The sequence below is a fragment of the Aptenodytes forsteri genome, unplaced genomic scaffold, assembly GCF_000699145.1.
Source record: "Aptenodytes forsteri isolate BGI_AS27 unplaced genomic scaffold, ASM69914v1 Scaffold217, whole genome shotgun sequence".
NCBI lineage: Eukaryota > Metazoa > Chordata > Aves > Sphenisciformes > Spheniscidae > Aptenodytes > Aptenodytes forsteri.
In genome coordinates this window covers 4,309,262-4,327,140 of record NW_008796222.1, presented here as the reverse complement: position 1 = coordinate 4,327,140, position 17,879 = coordinate 4,309,262, and positions in this window count along the sequence as shown.

Here is a 17,879-nt window from a genome sequence, read left to right as displayed (position 1 = left end):
TTTTTCTGTCAGTCTAATTCTTTCCTTGACTTGGCCTTATGAACTCCTTTTAGTCTAGATGATGGAGACGCAACTGTGAAATTTCTGCATTTCGGTTTATTAAATATTTTTTAAATCCCTGCTTACACTCTGTTCTTTCAACAACTTTTCAGCTTCCTGGAGCACTTGTCTTGAAATTGCACAACATCTATTTCATAGTTTCTTATTAAACCACTGAAACAAAAGACTTGACCAATGAAAGTCAGCGTATCTCCTTACATCATTATCATTAACGTAAAGAGGAAACTGAGTGCAATGCTTTTTATCAGGTGCTCCAAGCAACACGGAAACAGGGAAAGAGTGAGAGAAAACTGGCCTGATCTTCATTTCTACTATGATTAAGCTATTTCTAAATATTTTCAAGTGGATACAACTAAGAAAATTTGTTTCTGATGATGAATAACCTTGTTAGAATACTAGAGTTCATATCAGTCGGTACAAAAATGTTAATTAATTCTCTGTCTTAATGACTGTTTCCAAATGTTCCATTTCCACACCAAAATACCACTCAAAACAGACCCCTGTCTGCCTTCTGATGCAACGTCGACTAATCTGATGCAACAAATTAATCAGAGCCAATCTGCTAGGGGGTCTCTACACGAGCGGGCACAATTGTACTAGTAAGTTTGTGGAAGAAAATTGAAGCTGATGGATAAATTGTGTATCTGATTTAAAGAGAGGTGAAGAGTCCTACATAAAGTTGAAGACTCACATTAAAGAGGTCAGTGGGAATTCAAGCTTAAGATACATCCAGTTCCCAGTCTGTGGCACATGTCTGTTGTACTGGCAGAGCTATCCACAGAGTCACCCTGTGAACTGCAGTAGGAAATCTATCCAGCTTACATATATATATGTATATAGGAACAATGCTATGTCACTTTTGTGCATGTGTATTATGCATTATAAATAAAATGTGCTATTTTATAAATAACATAGCATTTTGATGATCAGTTTAAGCTGACACATCCTGTAATTGCTGCTTAAAGAGGGGACCTGCTTTTCCACCACACCTTCCCAAGCCCCACTCGCTTGCCAAGCAGACATTCCTGCAGTCATGCAATAAACCAGGCTGAGAATCCGTTTAACACTAACCCAGCAACAACAGAAGTGAATTGGTTAGCATTAACCTGATGCTGTTTTCTCTGATTCAGGCTGCAGCACAGCCCCATGTGCTGCTGTGCCCATGCATGGTAGGTGGAAAGGAGCTAAAAGCACAAAGGCAGGAAGAAAGGATAAGCCGTGGCTCGAAGGTGGTCGGAGGAAGGAAAGGCATTGTGGAGCAGGCTCCTTCCTTTTCTTCCACTTGTCCTGGGAAGCATTTAGGGCTTTCTCTGTGCATTATCTCAGCCACCTCACCACTACTCAAGGGAACTCCTAGAGGAGAGTAAGACTCGTCTAAATTGATCTTAGCTTTCAGCTGAGGGCTTTCAGCTACACAGGTGAGGGGGAGTTACTACCCCATTTGCTTGCCACTTCTCCATTCCAGAAAGATGCTGGCCCCTCTCCAGCCCACCAGCAAAGCTGCTCAGGAGGGAACTCCTTAGATCCAGCCAAACTAAGCCAGTTTAGTCCGACTGCTTAAATAGTAGCTCTTTGCTAATCCAGCTCATCTTGGCTGAAGAAGCTTCGTCAGAGCTCATATGAGCAGCAAAACTGAAGAGGAAGCTGGTGACACGCAGATGTAGGCTGCAATTTCTCCCTGAGGCAGAGCACTTTGTGCTTTGGATAGATCTTTAGGAGATTTAGGACTCTCAGGATTTTGTCTCTAGTGCTAGTAGGTAGGTCTATACCAGTAAATTAAATGTACCCACACCCATACCTTAGCAGGTGTCATGGGGTAACCCACATTCACGCTTTAAAAATCACTCATACGCTGAAAGAGGATAGCCACAACAGAAATACCTATGGGGAATGGCTCCTAGTTTGTACTATGTCCCAAACTGTTCCCGGATATTATTTGGGCTAGTGCTGATGTGGACCAAAACCAGCCAGGGACAACTCTAACAGTTTAACAGTTGACCCATGTGGTCACTCAGGATTAAGAATGCTGCCTGGCATGGATTTAAATTACTAGCTTAGATGTAGCCCAGGTAAACAAATATGTCTAAGTTCAATCTTTTAAAAAAATTATTTTAATTGCATTTAATTATTCAACACTTGTTTGTTTTGGTTTGGGCTTTTTTTAGGAACTAATAGATTATTAGGATGTCTTGGGTCTTGTTTGGGGATGTATAGGGAGGAGCAGTGGGAGGGGAGAAGGAGCGATCAAGTTAAGAACCTGGTGAGGAATGTAATCAAGGTGCATCTGAAAGCCTGAAGAAAAAATCGGCAGCCATATAAAAATGTTGGTATTTGGCTTTTAGGGCAAGGAAATTTGGTTACTATCAAACACACGTAACTAACACTTTCTTTATAACTGGAAAGATTTGCTATTACTGATGCTGATAATTCTTGTAAGTGAGCATTTGCACACTCATATATGTGTAGTACACACATACCTTGCACAAATGGGCTCTAACCATTACTGCAATATAGATAGTTAATAAAATAATAACATTAAAGACATTATTTAAATGAACAACTTGGTTTATGATGCAGAAATTTTCTTAGACTTCCAACACACTTTCCCACCAGGTGTCACTGTAACATCCCATAAACCAGGACCTTCAAAGGAAAAAAAAAGCACTGAAATGTCTCCTTTCTTGTTTATGTTCCTTCTAACACATCGGCCGAACAAATACTAGCAGTCACCCGAGTCTTTGGATTTTTCACCTGAATTTCAGGAATTCTTCAGGAAGAGAGTATTTATGGGCTTTAGAAACTGAACTTTAAAAGGAGGCTTGTAAAATCTGTAAATGATGGAGCATTAAGTGTTATTTTTAAGTGCACCTATTCCATAAAACTGCATCGTGGCACAGAACTAGGGATCCAAATTCTGTGAGATATCATTAATAAACCTTGTCCTTTATATTATAGATCTAGTTACAGAACATCATTTCCTTCATCCCAAAGACCAGCACAGGGAGAGGATCTGCAAGGGAGAAGACCGTGAATGAGAAGAAAAATAGCAGTGTAGTGAGTAACAGAGAAAAGCAAACTCTATTACAATTCCCTACCTGAACAGCAGTATATATCAGAGCACCTCACAAACTATGGATTCATCTTTCAAACTCCTTTGAGAGCAATAGAAATATATACAGATGAATGATCAACCTTGATAGTAATGAATATGGGCTATCATATCTTAAGGAGAAAAATGCACATTATTACTGCCAGTAAAGCAAGTAACTAACATCTTCTTCATACCTGAAATCATCATGATCCGTAAAGACAAATCTTTCCTGTATGTGAACATGCACATGATTGTGCATGTGTATACATGACTGGTATAATATAAGCAGACTAATGATCTAAGACACAGAGCTTTAGGGCTCCGCTGCACTTACAGCAGAAGACTGAAATTGTCAGCTCAAGGCGGGTTGGCAGCCTCCTCTACCATACACCCCAGTGCACAGACACAAGGTGTTACCCCTACAGCCAGAGAGATCAGTTGGGAAGCAACTCCTGGGCTGCCAAAGGTTACAGCCCAACACACTAATATAAACTGATGCCAACTTCAGGTTATTCTAATACTCCCGAGCAAAAGCTCTCAAATTTCAGGGCAGCTCCCGACTGACCCAGTCCAGGAGCCATGCCATCATCCCTGCCCCAGTGGCAGCAACCTCCATCAAAAAGGTAGGCCAAGCAACTCAAGGTAATACCCACTCCAGCAATTTAATTTTAATCTACTCCCACGTGTGAGTCAAGCACCTAAAATCTCATCAAATGAAACACTTGATCATGTGCCGTCATTTAAACACATCAGTACGTAGTTTCACAAAACTACAGCACACAGCAGCAATTGGAAGGACCTCAAAAACAGAAAAGGGGATGCCTGAAGAGGCAAGGAGGGGGACACCCAAAGGTCCCAAATGTCTATGTCTAATCTGGACTGCTTGTGTCCAGTTACATAGCACTAAAAATTCCTTGAAGTTAGACCACATTCATGAGTCCTATCTTGATGGGGGGGAAAGTTGGGAGAGGTGAGAAAGGAGAGACTGTCAATCCCACAGCCAGCCTACAGGGCAGACCAATGAAAAGGAAAATCTCAGCTTTTACTTATCCATTTCTAACCCCTTTGTCTTGCGGGGGTAGCCTTGAAAAGATGTGCTGATGTGAAGCACTCACTAGTGGTGACGGATTTTCACTCTTTCCCCAAAATCACAGATTATTCTCATTTTCCCTCCAGCAATGGGCCTTCATTAGCTTTTGAATTTCTCAGTAAAAAGTTAGTGAACAAGGACCCTAAGGGCAAAAAGCTTCCCTCCACTGCCCTTGCTTCCCTCCCCTTTCATTTGTTAGTGCAACTGCTAAGGCAGCTGTTTCTCTGGCAATAGCAGCCAGTCAGTGAGGGAGCGCTTTGCACAAACAGAGGGAAGACCATACAAGAGAAACCCCCTGGTGTCTGGCTCAAGATTTATATCTATCTCTGCAGATTAGAGAATTGGGGTTGGGGAGGGGGGAGAAGCAGACTGTTAAACTGGATCAAATTCGAAAGACAGTCATGCATGAGATACTTAGCTAAACCGGTCAGGAGACAGGGATTTGTTTCTATTGATCTGCAGTAATGATGACTGGAGAAATGTCTCATTAAACGATGTACAATGATGGATTTCAGACCAGGCAAATTTGAGCTGTGGAGATTAACAGTAGCAAGAGATGTGAAAGCCAGGCCAGGGTAGGAAATATAAGGAATGCTAAAGGGTAAAAAGGATCTATAAATATGCTGTTAAAAAATTCAAATCTGAAAAAGAAAAAGACTATATCAGGGCTTTCTATACTACATTTGTGTAATCATCCTATGTGACATCAGGGGAGAAAGAGAGCTAGCACAAAGTGACAATAAAAACCTTGCTGTTAAGTAGATAAATTTTGCACTGCTTTTTGTATTGCTTTAAAGAGGACAGGTTGGCAAGCTATTTGCAAAGCTCTTTAGTGATTTGTTCAACTTTGTTATCTATTAGGTATCTTCTGATTGTTACTAATCAAATGTGCAGTCTGAATTTTGAAGAAAACTAGATTTCAACGTACACAAGTAGCAGACAGGGCAACAGTGTAAGTGTAAAGTGGCCTGATGAACCGTGTCTGAAGAGGACTGCATGGAAAAGATTTGCACAGGTTTTTAGAGAGGAACAGAAGGAAAGAAGATGCATACTGCAGAGGGAGTGACTTATTGCTCTGAGCATGTAGATCAGTGTATAAGAAGAGATAAAGCCGAGATTAGGAGAAAAAGACAAAAGGAGCAGAAGCAGGAGTGTAGATTACATGATCTTTGTAGAGATCTTCAGAACAGTCAGATGCTCAGCCTGCATAAACATGTCCCACAAAAGGCTTTACCTCTAACACCTCCTGGTTTCCATGGTATTTCAAAATACCTGAACATTTAATCTCCCAGTAGTTTCATAGAAAGAAATTGCTCATCCAGCAATCCAGAGGAGAGCCCATCTGCATGGAGTTTGTGGCAGCCGGAGAAGAAACAGCACCCACCATGTGGGACAGGAGTTAGCAAAGGCTGGATTTGACCATTTCAATCACCTGCTTGTGAAAATGTGTTGCTGGAGTGCTGTTTGGATCCACTGTGCACTAACCTTTTGTTAAATATCTGGAGTTTCAGTCCCTCTCCCCCAAAAGTTCCTGTCCTCGTCTCCTTGGCTGAGCAGTGCCCCTGAGTACTGGCATTGCTGCTGGTCCACAGGAACAAGTAGTTCCCCCTCTCCACACAAACAAGAGCAAAGCCACTCGTAGGAAAAAAAAAAAAATTAAACAATTCTCTAAAATATTTTTGAGCCTCCAACAGGCAAACACAAGCTTGTTGCAAACAGCTGGAGACACATCTGATACCTTCTTGTTTGAGGGACAGGGAAACGTCCCCGGTTAGCTGGGACTACCGACATGAGAAATCCTGGGGATGGTAACCCCGCACGCCATTTCCACCTGCGTTAACAGGTGAAAAGGTAAATGCTGTAGGAAAGCCAATATTTTGTCTCGACTCACTAACATGTGCCAGCACCACAGGCAGCCCTGTCGACTTTTAAGATTTTATCCTCTAAGGGTTTCAAACCCCTTTGGAGTACCAACAGCTGCCATGATTTAAGGCATGGCCTTTCTTCAGGAGGCACTTGTTGCCTCGCTGGGCAGAGGGGAAGGCCTGAGTGCGCCTCCACAGCCCCCAAATTCGGATCAACCCTGCTGAGAGGCAGCCAGTGCTGAGCCTCACAACTGTGCACCTGCTCCCTGGCTCTGGGGATGCCTGGGGCTTGGTCCTGTTGCCTAAACACAGGTCTCTGATGACACCCACCTCTAGGGTATCCCAGAGGTTCACACAGTGCTGGTGGTGTCTGGGCACCACAGCCAGTGGACCCCAGGGCAGGGCCCAGCAGGCAGGGCCTGTCCCACCCCCAGCCAGAAGCAGGGCAGCTGGGGGCACTGAGGCAGCCCCGGCCCCAGGCGTCGGGCACCTCCCTGGGGAGGGGGGACCGGCCGAGGCCAGGCTGGGATGTGGGCCCATGGCTCAGCGGGGCCTGCAGGCAGGCAGGGCAGGGCAGGGCTGTGGGAGCTGGAGACGCGGCCCTGCTGTGGCATCGCTGGGGCAGAGGCTGATGGTCCCAGGGGTCTGACATGGGGTCGTGGGCTGTGGCCAGGGGGTGAGGCCCTTGGGGCCAGGCAGGGACAGCCAGGGCCCCCTCAGGGCCCGGGCAGGCAGGTGTCACCCCAGAGCGATGGAGAACCCTGCCCTTCTGGACCAGCAGCTGGGAGGCAGGGGGATCAGCCAAGCGTCTCAAAAGGCAGGAGGTGCTTCTGTTTAGGCCACTGAACCAAGCCTGACATCTCCATTGACCACAACAGCAGTCACCTGCATTTAGATGTATTGATTTTAAATTAATTACAGTGCTTTAAAACAGCCTAAGTATTATCTGTCCCCAGCTGTGTGCACGCTGCTCCTCGTGCTGGCACTGACATGCTCTCAGACCCACAGCAAAGTGGTTGTTTGGGTGTTGAACCAGCTTTTCCTTTTCCTTGGCTGAGGAAGTTTTCTGACAGCTGAGGGAAGTTTCCTTCCTGAGGAAGTTTTCTTCGCCAAGAAGTCAGGCAGATGCCAGAGCAATGAGGGGGCCGGGCACACAGAGCTACACCTGAACACTAACGGTGAGGGCACACACCAAGGCTAAGAGGATTTATTGCTCTGTGAAAGAGAGTCGCCCTGACATTTTACCCCCCCTTTCCCTCCCACCATGTTCCCAGACCTCAGTTTCCCCTGCCCTGCCCTAGCGGTGTGGTCATTCCCCCTTGCATCAGCTCTGGTGCTTTTTTGATCCTCTACTGAGTTAATTCAGGTCCCTGACACAGCAGAAAGCCATTCACCTTGTTGTCAAGAAAATGTTCTGCTGGCTCAGCAAGTTGAATTGGCTCAACACAACATCAGGTGAGCACCAGAAAGAGGGGAAGTAAGGCCAAGAAAGGGACCCTTTGACCTGGCTGGTTTGAACCTTCATTCTAACAGCTGCTATTGTTAACTAAATTTAGGTCTGAGGATACATCATTGTCCCTTAATAGAGAGAAGCCTGGGGAGCGGGATCTGCTGCTCATGATGTGTTTGAATGCGATCTTGCACAATAGAGCAGTGACCTCTCTCTGCGTTATGATAATACAAATAATAAGAGTTGGTCTTTAATTGTGAACACATCTGGACTCCCAAAAGATTTGCAAAACAATGACATGCTTAAGCTGTAATGACAAATACTACCTCAAGGTAAAGCAGGATAAGAAAGGAGAAGCATTAAACAAGGGATGTCATACTGGTTCATATGTTTATGCTCCCAAGATTAAAGATATAAATTGGCTTATGAAAAGTATATTATTTTTTCAGTATTAGTTACATGCACAAACACAAGCATGTGCACACACACACCCCTCTTCTAATGCTGAAAGGATGGATGTCAGTGGATGTCAAAGAAGAAAGGAATGCACTAGAAAGAGAAAATCTCTAGATCAAAACAGATGTAACAACTACTTATTTTAAAACAAATAATACTGTAATAACTATTTCTGAGAAGATGCTTCTGTATTTTTTTCTTTTCCAGCACTGTTTGGGATATGGACTAAATTACACACCGGATAAAGTCTATTCTGTGAAAAAGGCTAGTGTGCCCTTTTGCAGTAATCCACAGCAGAGACTGCAGAAGAGACCATATCCTTCAACCTCTGCAGACATTCATGTTCACGGTCCAATGTACTGGTGGATACCCACACTAATAACAATTTAAGTGAAAGTTGAACAGCTGAGGTGCAGGCACATGCTCTCTTCTGCTGCTCTGCAAGCTGCAGAAGTTGAGCAGAGCAGAGAGCTATGGGTACAGCAATATCTTGAAACACTACAGCAAGATCCATCAGAACCTGGAAAGTAAGGGCCCCAAGGAGCGCCCGGTGCTGCTGTCAGCACAGGCTCCCCCGGTAACTTCAAAGTGCTTTAGATTAGGCCCAAGAACTAAGCTGAAGGCAGAGACTTTGCCCAAGCAGGACTGCTAAGTAGTAATGCTTCCTTTGACAGAGTTGCCAGGTCCAGAAAGAGTGCCCAGGCACATAGACTTTAATGTCTGCATGCCAATCAAAATAGTTTACTGCTTTTTTGCACATGGTTTTCAGATAAAGACAATACATATGAGAAATTCATAGAATCATAGAATCATTAAGGTTGGAAAAGACCTCTAAGATCATCGAGTCCAACCGTCAACCCAAGACCACCATGACCACTTAACCATGTCCCTAAGCGAAATTGTCTATATGTGTATTTCTATAAGACCAGTAAAACAAAATAGCTATAAATATTTCTCTTGTGTAGCAACAAGTTAACCTTCACTTGGTAGAACGGCTGTCTGCTAATGTTATCACTATTTTCTGAGTGTGGTATCTCTGTCATGCTGTTTTTGTTTCTTTTGCTCCAATGTTTGCTATTTTATTACATTAATGTAATTCCAGAGATCAAAACAACAAGAAAAAATCCCCGGGACACTAACATAGAACAAGGAACATCAAGAAAAAATACTGGCTTTAAGATGCGAGGAAGTAAGTGAAGGTTCATGGTCTGCCATAGCCAGCCTCTGCAACCAGAGGAAACCAATGTGGGATGACCTACACATGCTCCAACAGTGGTTTGTAACCGAGAGGAGGCTGAAGAGCAGCCGGGGTCCCTGGTCCTGCTTGTTTAAAAGTGGTTGAACTGGCAAATTGAGAAGTCATAATTTACCACCTTGCCAGTGATAGGAGTGGATGGTGTGACACAGGATATTTGACCATCATTTTTCAATGGCTTTGCCTCTCTAGATCCCTAGCAATGAGGGCGTATTAGTGGGAGTGTGGAACAGGGACCAGATAATGCCATGAGAATGAATCAGAATCCATTTGAACTCTCTCTTTTCCAAGTAAAAGCTACAAAGTCAGTCAGAAAACAGTTCAACTGTGCTAACATGAATCCCGATGATTGATTAATATAGCATGCTCATCTTTTTTTTTTGAAACAGTAGGTCAAATACATAAAAATGCATAAATGGTACAGTATTCAAATGTAGACAGCAGAAGTCTGAGCCTAAAAGATTATGGTAACCCCTGAAAAGGTGCTGAGTCCTCGTAATTCCCAAATGAGCAGGATGCTGCATGAGAAAGTCAGGAGCTGCAGGGACTCAGGTCCTCTCTTGAGACAAGAGGTATGTGTTTCCACTGCAGGACTATACCAGGTAATTAATACCAGGGATAGTTTTGCCCTGGTTTGAGCTGCCACCAGCACAGCCTTAGCTGTGGCTGACTGCACCAGCACTGTGCTCACCGTTTGGGATTCTGGGTGTGCATCCTGCATCCTTTTGTGCTGCATTAAGCGGAGCCGCCCCATGGCGTCTCCTCTGTGAAGCTGCCTGTTTCTCTGGGCACATGAGGAACTGTGATGGGGTAGTGGGGATTGTTGCAGGGACTTTGGCCACACACAGGTATTCTCTGCCAGGGTTGGTCATGCCAGTTGAAGGTTTTCTTGTTCCTAGCTACTCCACACTGTTCATCCACTGGAAGAATATGTTCAGAGGAAGCCAGCTGGGTTCACTCAAACCTTTTAAGCTGCTGTGGACAAATGTGTACAAAACAGGTAAGAAAACACATCTACTGCAGAGCCTTTAGAGTGGCAACTCAATATGCCCAGGCAGCAAGAGCTAGAAATGAAGATTAGGCAGCAGAGCAGCTCACCCAGTGAAAGCCTGGCCCTGGCCCTAATGTCTGCCATCAGTGCAGGCAAGCAGGAGGTGAATTCCTGGGCTGAATCCACACAGGCAGTCAGCCCAGCCCCGCCACCCTGCACCAAAACCACCACCATGCTCAAGGGAAGGAGGGCAAATCACATCCACTTTTGGTGGACAAATGCCATACTGGATAGAGGGGAAACAATTAAAATATAGGCTGAATTTAAGTCTAGGAGGCAGACCTAACTAGGTCTCAACTACATATATCACACTTTGAAAAAGGCCTTTAGGACCATTTGTGACCCCCTGGGACAAGAACAACCACCAGTATGCATGTCTAGCATAACTAAGAATACAGTATCTTTAATGAAAAGAAGTAGACAGAAGGATGCCAAAAGTTCTTACTTTGGGAAGGTATATTTGAGAAATTACACCGTCCACATAAACCTAACTTTAAGTGATAAAAATTCTCAATTATTGATCATTTATTATGTTATGAGGAATGAATGTTTAAAACTGGTTTGAGTGTTCACCAACCTGCTACATTTACTTTCTGTTATCCAGTTGTCTTTGACAAGGAACCTAAGGTAGGCTCTATTTTTTTTTATTTCATACACAGCCACAATAATACATTGAATACTGTAATTAAAATATGAGAAAATATTCAAACTCAAGCCCATATTTTTTTGAAATTATTTTTAAAAAGGCACAAAGGTCTTTACAAAGACAGATGACATTTGATCAGTTTTTTACATTTAATAAATAGCCTGGCCTTAAAAGCAATTGACAGTGAACCCTCAAACTATATATACAGTTGTAATCCACAGCTGTGACAGTTATGAATTACAAGAATTTGACCTTGTAATTCATTGGTGTAATGCCCCAATGCTATGTGGAAAAGTTGCACAAGAAGCTTTTTCTCTGCACATAATGATTATTGCAGATTTATGACCCATGCTTCCACTATGCATAACTGGCTTACTTCTGTGAAGCTCCCCAGGAGTGCAGACTTCCATAGGGCCTGACGTGAGCACGGGGAGGGGGGAGGGAGCACAGTCCCACACATGACTAATTACTAAATTAATAAGCACGATTCCCATCCCTCTCTCTTCAGAGTAATCAACTGAGGGGAAAGAAGGCTGTCTCTGGACTTGCTTTTCAACCCCTGAGGCTTTCTGCCTGAGTTCATATCACACCCTGCAAGAAAACTGCCATGTGGCATCAACACTTGAAATTAGGAAGAAGGGCTAGATCTGGTGTAAACTAGGCGACTTCTGTTAAATCAGGCAGCCACTCAGCTCACACTTGTGTTTGCTTTCAGCTCTCTAAGCTCTTACTCATATAGCCAGGGGTATAGTGATCAATAAAACAGTATGTAAACTGCCCTCTGTAGTATACATGAGAGTAAGTGCCACACTCACTATATTAGAAATGGGTAAACTCTGCTTACTTGCATTCACCTTCCCTTACTCTACACTTTTTTTGGAAGAATATAACTAGACCGATGGCTGTCTTTATTAAAAAGGCATGTGATTCAAACATAATTGGTTATTCCTGGAAGTGACCACGGGATTGCTTCATATTTTGCACAAGTAATTTCTTAGCTCCTACTTGGATGCAGACTCATAAACATGAGTAAATGATTAAGACTACTTGTTTCTCATGGAAAAAAAAATGCAGACTATGCAAATTCAGCTGTGAACTCCCCCTCAAAAAAAAAAAAAAAACAAAAATGCTACAGTTAAAAATTACATACTACCTATGTATTAAGGGAAAAAAGTTATCTTTTAAATGTATGAGGGCTAATACCTTACAGAAACAGGAAACTTTCTAAAAACACCTATAAAAAGCAATGAGAGCTTTGTCACTGACAAATTGATCAAGGATGCTGCCAGCTAGTCAGTTATAAGATAGTGGGCTCTGTTTTGACAAAGAGTTTCATGAATCTTTAGATCACAATATTTTTCAAGACAACCCTAAAACAATATGTTTAAATGAAAAGGAACATTCTGCCCCATATTTCTTGACAGAATTTAAGACGGCAGCATGGCACGTCTGGTTGATTATCTTCAAAATCCAGATGATTAGCAACTTTATTTCATTTTGCTTGAAAGTAAGACAAATTATGACCTAAGACTACCAAGCAGCTGTGAGAAACTGCAAAATATGTGGCAGTGGGACAAATGATTAGTCTTCAGCTTGATCTCATAATTACATCATAATAGGTGACATGATTGGATAGGTTACAGTAATTAAAGTGATGAAAAGTGCACATTCATCCCCTATATGGCTCTCATTAGAGTTACACCCAACTGCTGCTGTTGTAGTGAATGAGGCTGCGTATCCTCCTTAGCATCCGATTATCCCATAGGCATCCCCTGCCAGCGCCAGTAAGGGCCCTGCTACCACTCCCGCCCAGACAAGACCTATCGTTCCCTGCTGCTGAAAATAAAAGACAAAAGTCTTGAAGCCTGCTGCAGTTTGGTTTTCTCTCTCAGAGATTATTACCCGAATTTATTGCCTGCAATTTCTTCTTCCATGTTCTTAAGGTCTAAGGACATTTATGGTCTCTCCCCCCTGGGGATTTTTGCTACCAGTGTAATTGCATAATGCCAGTATTATGGTTCCAACTCATCTGTATGGGTGTGAGCAGCGACCTGTGCCAGTGCAAGTTAAACTGTTTCTTCTATCTGAAGTTTTATTTCTGTCTGATTTTTGCCTCATGTTTCCCTTACAGTAATGAAGCACTCAGTCATGATATCCTCTTAGTTACTTGCTCAGAACTACTTGAAAAGTGAAAATGTTACTTTATTAACTCCTTCACTCCTGTGCATTTTCACACCTGGAGAGGGATGCTTACAGTAAGCAAGGACAGAAGTTGCTAACGTGAGCCTCACCAGAGCTAAGGCTGGCTCTGACAAGGAGATCCCAGTCCCTCAGCCTGCTACAAATGGAGAAGACCTTTTTTGCAGCGGTAGTTAGGTGAGTATCCAGAAGCCCAGAGGAGTCCTGGAGGTCAGTGCGTCTCCAACTGGTTTAATGGTATGCAGACCTTAATAGAGTGTGGTGTTATACAGGCTGAAATGTCTTCGCTGCTCCGTGGGCATGGCTTTAGCCTTCCCACGATAGAAACACAGCACAGTAGACTGTGTCCATCAAACACTCTACATATACAGAGCAATTCAGGTGTGTCTCAAGGAACTTGCTGGACTTTCTAAGCCATACCACAGCCTTGCAGCAGCACTGACTTTGCTGTAGCCTAACCATTTTTAACAAGGAGGGCTCTTTGCATATCATATACAAATGTTGAAACTAGACAGATCTCAGGCTTTTACTTTATATGTTTAATTTTCTGATTTTTTATACAACCACCACATATGCTTCTGGCAGAACACAGTACCCGAATACACAAAGATGAGCAACCAGAGCATTTTGTTCTCAGCTTTATCCTGTAAATCCATTATACTATTTGCTTTGCACCAATGAAAATGCAAAACCTGGCCCATGTATAAAGACAGTTAAAAGACCCCTCAATCTGCAAGCTATCCTTGTGCTAAATGACGAGATTAACATACCTCTCAATGTCTAGAATTGTTCTTGCGCTTTGTGATTTGTGACCTCGGGTCCTCTCCACTTCATTGTGCCTTACGATTCCTCCCCCTTCTTCTACACAGTCAGCAAAGAAAGTGCTTACAACTTCTGAGGAACAGGAACTTTCCTGTTAGCCGCACAGAAGCAAGGCTGCTCCAGTAAGATGAAACTTAAACCTTTTTGTATAAATTAGGTTTTTGGCTTCCGCTCCCCCCCCTCCCCCCAGAACAAATGTACTAAACGATACTTTCGAAAGAAAGTATGTATACAGTGTCAAGCTTGCAAGATAAGCTTAAGTGAACTCTTCAATGTGTTTTTCCTTCCTCCTCTGCCCCTTCCCCCAGATAAACTACCAGCTTAACATCACACAAGGCTCGCGAGGACTCATTAGATGCTTTAGGTCTGCTCAGAAGAAGCTCTTTCGGTGTGTGTTATATGTTACAAGTATGCAACAGTATGTAACAAGTATAGGTTAAGAAGGTAAATCCATGAATCTATAGACTGTACAAGCCTATAAATGAAACCTGGGTATGTCCCCGCCATACTAACCAACCACCTTCTAAAGTGTTTTGAGCTGATTTTGTCCTGAAGTCCTGTCTTGCTGTTCATCCTGAGGTCAGACGTGTGGAGCAAAAACATAATTTCTCATTTGCATAATTTCTCATGCTGCACAGTAAAGGTATCCATATGATGAATACTAGATGAGATACATTATCTAGTTGTAGGTGACTCAGTTAATACCATTTGCATTAAACACACAAAATACTTCTAACTGGTATGCTTGGAAAACTAACTGTAAAGGAAGGGCACATGCTCCTGCTACAAAGTAGCCTCTCTACATCCTTGGGTGAATCCTGTCTCTTCCAAATTAAGTCAGTGTTAGTGACCAAAATTAGCTGCTTTAATCTGCCAGAAGTGGTCTGCCAGGGAGTTTTCGTGTTGTGAAGCTCCCATTGTGTGACATCCCCGCAAGTTATTATGCAGGCTCAATGTATGCCTTCTTTCCGAATGAATCTTTTGCCTTGACTCAAAGCCCTTGCCTTTAAAACTGTATTTATTTAAAAGCTGGTTTTAATTATCCTCCTTATAAAGGGAAATTTGGAAAAGTACACATGAACCAATGTGGCATTGTGACAGGGGTTACACAAGTCCTTGAATAACAGCTTTGTGAGCTATAGACTACTTCATTCATCTTAATGATTATTTAATCTTGGAAGCTGACAGCAAGTTCCTTGCCTGCAGCATATTGAAAACTGACAGGGGGAGGGCATGATAAAGCAATGTGAATTTAATAGCAAAATAAATAATAGAGAAGCTACTGCACTGATTGCGTTATTCATTATCCTACTGAAGTCAATAGGAAACCCATGCTTCCAACACCTTCTGGAAGAGGTGAGGTTTCCACCTGAACATTATAGACATTTGCAACAGGAAACACGTGGCCTTGGAGAAGCAACCAGCTCCTGCTGAGCCCAGGGCGGTGAGAAGGTTGAAAAGGCAGCCTTCCTGTACAGTAAACTCCTTCACCAATTGTGAAAGTAAAACAAATACCACTCCCAGATACTTTACAGCCCTGGTCTCGAGGGCATGACTTACCATTTTACTACAAATCGTTGGAATAAAAATAACTGTGAAGGGAATCACTCTCTAGCTATCTGCCCCAGAGGGCACTGCCAAGCCTCCGACACCCAGGAGAAGGAGAAAGCTTCCTTTCCCGGTGTCTGCCAACCCATCTTCCTCCTCCTTATGAGCCTCCTAAAGGTGTGCGGCAGGCAAAAACCTTTTGGCCTTCCAAGGCCGCTAACTTGCCCGTACCGACTACCAACCACCCAAGTTCTGCTGAGAGCTCAGTACTAGCAACATTATCTGCAAGCACCACAGCAGAGGTTTTGGATATTAAATTGCCCAAATTAAACTGCCTCCATGGAGTTACTTGGGATTGACTTGCAGGACTTTCCTGACAATATTTATCATGACCCTTAACAAATACAACTAAACCCTGGCCCTATTATTAAAGAATATATTCTAGATCTCAGTTGATAGAATGCAAAACAGCATAATTCCCAGCACCAACCCACCTACGACTGGCTGGTTTTGAGTGCCCACTGAAACTGATACACAACAATGTCTGCTACTATGTTGTTACATTGCTTTTCAATAACTGCAACTCTTTCACAAGTGATACACGTTTTGCAACGTCTATATTGTCCCATTTATTTCTCTCCCTCGTGTTTTCATTTATGTTGGGTCTCATTTGTACGTTTTGAACCAGTATTTGGTATTGGAGAAGCTATTTTCTGCGACCACAATATTTTTACCAATTCTGTGTTCTTTTTAAATCCAGTCTTGAGGCTGTTGCAGAGTTTGACTTTCTTGCCCCTTCCCCTCCGTAATCACGCTCATCTGTATGGATCTGTTCCTGACAATCTGTGAGACAGATACTACGGTAACAGGCCACTTTTATTCACATGGACATACGCCTCTTTAAAAGTCTCTCAGCCTTCAGATTACTGAAGCGAGTGACCCACCACAACCTCCTTCGGCCAGAAGGATGCTGGCAGTCGCTGACGAGGTCCAGCGAGGATTAGTCTGACTGCTGAACTGCTGCAGTAACGAATGCTCTGCCTCACACCATGTCTAATGTTTTAGTCTAGATTTCAAGCTCTCCTTTGGAAAGAAGGGGTAAGTCTCAACTACTGAAAACCTGTGTCAAATACATGTACCAAGAATGCAACGTACTGGGTACATGGTAAAAAACATGCCTGATCACGTGGTGTCTGAAAAGTTAAAAAACAGACATTAACACTTACAAAACAAGAGTTCAATTAGGATACAGGTTTACTAAATTTGACTTTTTCTAAAATACTATGAAATCTAACAAATATCAGTTGTCTCTAGGACGTGCAAGTTAATTACGTACTTCAGTTTAGCATAGCAGCGCAGTTATTTCTGACCTGCCAGCAGTGTGAATCTACCCGCCCCATAGCAACCCATCCCCGAAAAGGCTGTACACAGTCAAGACAGGCTACTTCGAATTCTCCGGCATACTTTTAAAAGGCCAACCGCTGGGGCCTGTTTAATGTGCGTGCGAGCCTCCTGCGGCTGCTGGCACTGCAGCCGTTTCCTTAGCATGCACCTGCGTCCCCCCCCGGTGCCACAGGTCTTCTCCAGAGCCGGGCAGCTGAGGCCGTCCCGCCCGGACAGAGAGCTGCCCACAGCATCCTTTAAAAAAATCCATAATTAATCAGCGTAGAACTTTAATGCACAAAAGCTTGCACATGTGAAACACGCATTTTGCAACCCTGCGCGGAGATACCACCCCAGGAGCAGGTTACAGGGGCGGGAAGCCCCAGCACGACCCCAGCTCTGCTGGCGCCCGACCCCTCCCGTTCGCCCCGTCCGGCTGCGCGCCCGCCGGCCCCACTCGTGTCCGCCCCCGCGCAGACACCCCGCGGCGTCCCCGCGCACCCCACCGCGCCCCTTCTCGCTGTGGCAGCGGGAGCGCCGCCTGGGAATTAGCCTGCAAAGGGCAAAATAATCCTGTTTGCTTAAAAATATGTATGCATGTACGCGTGTGTGTGTATACGTATATGCATATATACGGCCTGCCAACCTCGGAGGCTCGCAGGCGATGCTCGGGGCTGCGCGGGTTTGAGGTAACCTCCCGGCCCGCAGCGCAGCGGGGAGCCCCCCAGGCGTGGGGAGCCCCCCGGCCCCGGTGCAGCACCCCCAGCGCAGCGGCAGGTGGGAGAAGCAGCACCAGGGAGGGGAGGGAAGAGGAGGGGGCGGCGGGGCCGAGCCGGCCCCTCGGTCCACGGCAGGAGGAGGAGATACCCCGAGCTGCAGCCCAATGGGAACAGTGGCGCTTCCCTTTCTCCCGTTTCCTTTCTCCACCCCCAGCCCCGGGCCGGGGAGGCGGGAGGCGGCAGC